We start from the raw sequence: 4,629 nt of genomic DNA on the forward strand, positions 1-4,629 counted from the left end.
AGAACACGGGATTGAGTGGATCTACCACATCCCATACCATGCACCAGCTGTAGGGAAGGTCAAGCGCTACAATGGCTTGCTAAAGACCACCCTAAAAGCCATGGGGGGTGGAACCTTCAGGAACTGGGAAAAGCACCTAGCTCAAGCCACTTGGTTAGTGAACAGCAGAGGATCTGTGAACCGAGCTGGTCCTGCCCAGTCTGACCTGCTGCAAACAGTGGATGGAGATGGAGTTCCTGTGATTGCTGAGAAGAACCTGCTGGGGAAGTCAGTGTGGGTTTTCCCTGCTGCTGGTGGGGGCAAACCAACCCGAGGGGTGGTCTCAGCTGAGGGTCCTGGTCACACCTACTGGGTTATGTTAGAAACTGGGGACATTCAGTGCATCCCACAGCGGAACATGACTCTGGCTGAGAGGGGATGAACTCAGAGGGGGCAATGCTCATCAATGTGTCATAGTCATTGTGTAAATAATTATAACTTGTTCTAAGTTTCCCCTCCTAGCTTAATACTGGCCTAGCATCCAGGACTCGACGTACACACTGCACACCAACCCAGAGAGCTCCTGCATCATCTCACCTCACCTGTTCCTGATATCCTTGCAGCATTGGACTATTCCTGATGTCCCTACAGCAGCGGACTGTTCCTGATGTTTTAATTTCCCTTTCAAAGACAGACTGATTCCTGATTCTTCTCCACATGCCTGCCCAGTTCAAGCACACCTACACTGACCATCATCAGAGAGAGAGAGAGACTGCCCTGGGAGAGAGTAAGCCGGGATAACAAGAGAGTAAGCCGGGATAACAAGGGACTTGGGCCAAGGATTCAAATACCACGTGTCAAGATTGCATGAAGGGGCTGTGGCAGGAGAGAAGAAGTGGAACAGAGGGGGTGGATTGTGGTGGGTTAACGCCCTTTTCTGAAAAAAAATAAAGCTGAGTGGAGGGCTTACTGTACTTTACCCTCCCCTGCGGGGCGTTTTCCCCTAGGAAGTTGAGTCTGTTCCACTCCCCCCTCCCTGCCCAGCTAGGGTATAAAAGCAGGACATCATAGCTGTTGGCCTTGCTTTTGGCTCCTGCCTCTGCTGGATGAGAGCTGCTGCATCTGCCCTCCTGCTCCTCAGCCACGTGGCTGGACCTGATCCTTCTCCCTGCTGCCTCCACACCTCCTCAGAGAAAAGACTGGTTTTGTATTATTTTTCTCTTGTCCCCCTCCCATCCATCCTTGTTCCTTGTCCCTTGTGAACCTTTCCTGTTATTGTTATACAGTTTAAAGAAAATTCTTCACCTCTCTACTTCCAAGCCGACTCCAGATTATTGTTTTGTGGATCCGCTCCTTACCCTTTTTCTTTCCCCCTCTGTTTGGGGAGAGGAGGGGAAGTGGGGGAGAGATTCTCAACCTTTCCCCTATCTGGGCTTTTCAACTCCCAGCTAAGGTTCAAACCATTACACTTTGGCGCGCCAACGTGGGGCCAACTGCGGCTCGGATTGCAAAAGATGGAGAGTTTAAATTTAGTTCTGGGCGTCGGTTTGGGTTTGGGAAGTTGGGGCTCAGGTTTTGTTGCCGGGGCGACTGTGTGAACTCCTGTGGACTGCAGAAGGATAGCTGGTGCGTGGCTGATGGCATGGAAGTCCCTGCTGTTGCTTGGGAACAGCAAGGGGTGGCTCTTTCTGTGACTTTCTGCCCAGGGTAGCTTAAGAATGCTCGAGTAGCCTAAGAAGGCGAGACCTGCCTTCTCCTCGTTCTCTGCGGAGCGGCGGGGAGCGGAGGAGGGGCAGCGGCAAGCAGAGCGTGGTCGGCCCGCGGCCGCTGCTGGAGCGGACACCCGCGGCGAGCGGGCAAGCGACTGCTGGAGGTGACTCGGACTCTGCATCGCGGCGACAGAGACGGCGGGGGCCGGGCCGGGCCGCGTTCAAGCGGCGGCGGCGGCACCGCCCGAGCCGGGCTGTGTTCAGGCGGCGGCGGCAGCTGTAAATCTTTCCCTGGTGTTTTCGGGCATGTTCTGAAAACGGCGCCGAGCACCTGGCTCCGCCTCCTCTCTTCTCAGCGAGCTGTGCTGCAGCCGCCCCCTCCGGGGGAGGGCTGTGAACCGGATGCGGTGATGCCTCGGTATGTGAACGCCCCGTGGGGGGGCGATGTGCCTGCGATGTGCATTGGTGTAGCTTTGGACTGGCCAGAAGCTGTCGGTTGTGGTTCCCTGGAGGGATGGAAAAAGCGGTCGTGGAGCCTGATTGCTCCGACCGGCTTGCCCTAGGGGTGGAAAAAGCCGCTGAGAAACTGTAAATGCAGATAAAGGCTTGGCTGAGAAGTTGTGAGGTGTTTCCAGGTGACCAGGATGTCCCAAGGAGTCCACAAGGAATTCACACTGCAGGAGGAGGACTGTGTCGCTGGGAGGTTCCATCATATGAGGAAGAACAACTGGAATGGACTGATGCTTGAGCCTGAATGAGAGACTGTGTGGAAGGACGCCCAGAAGAAGACATGGACTGTTGCTAGATATGTCATAAGAAGAGTTCTAATTTGATGATATGTTCTGGGTGCAGGGATTATGGTATGGAATAAGGGGTGGTCTGTGGTGGTTTAGGCTGGGTGCTGGCCCAGATGCCACTGTGCAGGCCACACCTGGGAGGTCCCAAGGGGTGGGCCCAGCCCAGGGGGTGGTCACAGGGACCAGGTATTCCATTCCCATAATGCCCTGCTCCCCTATAAAAAGGCCATGCGGGGTCTTCACTTCCTCTTTCGTCCCCTGCTGCTGCCTAGGTAACATGGCGTGAGCTGCCTCCCTTGGGCCTGCTCAGGCCCAAGGCTGGGTTGGGGGGGGGGGGGAGAAAGAGCCCTGGGGGGGGGGTTTGGGTGTACCCCCAGGTGGGGATGGGATGTTCTTGGGTATGTTCTGGGATCTCTCTCTTTGTCATGGTGCTTGTGGGTCTCTGTAAAACTTTCATTGTTGTTTGTTATTGTTTTCCTATTTAAACTTTCCATCACTATTTTGCAATCTGTTTGCCTGAGTCGTTATTTCTGCCTGTGGTGGGGAGGGGATCTGCCCCAACCCATTACACTTAGAGTACTACAGCTTGTGAAAATACCCTTATGTATTAAGGAAATGCAGTGTCAACTATGTGGTACCAGTGGGCAGTCTATTTTTCTGGTTTCCAGGGCACAAGGATGACTCTGCAACCTGTTCTGCAATTTGAGACTACATAATTTTTGAGATTCATGATTATGGTTCAGAAGGGCAAGGTCCTCCTTTCTGCAGCTGAGCAAGATCACAGTGCCCAGACTCTGGCTAACAAGAAGGAAGGTCAGCCAGTGTTCTGTTCTTTGTGGTTGCCCAGAGCAGGGATTCACTGCAGTGCTGCGTCGGTATGAACTCCAGATAGGTGACTAGTGAAAAGATTTTTCCTCACTTGGGATATTTCCTGATCACATCACTAAGATAAGAAAAGAAGCTACGAAAGTTGAGCATTTCTTGATGCTTAAAGCTTAAGTATCTGCTACATCCTATATCCCTAATTATTTTACTATAAATGAATCACCCTTCTGCATTGTCCTTTTCCCCACTGAAATTTGGAGGAAAATGCTCCAAAATTATGCATGTTATCCAAATGCTCTTAACACATAATTTGTGTCTGAGGACATTAATTCATACAGATCTGCCAAGATCTCATCTCCTTACCTCCAGTGCAGCTGCAAGAGAAAGAATAAAATTTTGTCATCCACCCTCTTACTTTTATTATGGACAGAAGAGACAGGACAGATTTTATTTAGAACTGAAATCTTCACATATTTTAGTCACATTTCAGTCACCTTAGTTTATCATGACAATTTTTTAGGCTCTGCTATCAGAAAAAGGTTAGTTTTCTAGATATTTATAAATAGAGGGCTAGAAAAGAGCTCAGAAGACTGACAATTACTTCTGCTACTTGGAAAATACCTGAGGATTTATTGTGACTTAAAAAATTAATTAAATTATATAAACCTATTCTTTCCATCAAAAATGTTGGTTTCAATATATAGACAGAATTCTTGGGGCTTTTTGTCTATTCATGGGTTTTGTTTGTTTGTCAGTGTGAGTATTTTTGGTTGGTTGGTAGTTTTTTTCAATAGCAACATTCACATGCAGGCACTTAAATGTGGGTATCACAAACAATATGAATCCCATCTCTCATCTCAGCTGCCTCAGAAAATACAGTGTATACAGATATGTGCTTTTGCACTCTCCCTTAAAGATTTGGTTACATTGTTATTGCTGAATAGTGTCATCTCAATAACTATAAATATTTCCTGATTCAGAATTAAAGTTTAGATGAATTTTTCACTTTAAAGAAGTTGCAGTAGTTTTTCAAATGGTTGCAAAACATACTTGCCAAAAACATGGAAGTTGTAGGATTTTAGCTGCAGAAAATGAATGAGCTTTTAATTTTAAAATCTTATTTGAAATGAAAAAGCCTATAGGAGTCTTAAAGTGTATTCACCAAAAAAAAAATATTTTCTAAACAACTCAGATTCGCTTTTGATCTTTTAAATGCTTTGTTACCATGGAGTTAACTCAGTCATATAAAATATATATAAAAATTTGTATAATAAGTGGCATTTGATACACGATTTAGCTCCTTTAATTGACATACCCTG

The sequence above is a fragment of the Dryobates pubescens genome, chromosome 10 (assembly GCF_014839835.1).
Source record: "Dryobates pubescens isolate bDryPub1 chromosome 10, bDryPub1.pri, whole genome shotgun sequence".
Taxonomy (NCBI): Eukaryota; Metazoa; Chordata; class Aves; order Piciformes; family Picidae; genus Dryobates; species Dryobates pubescens.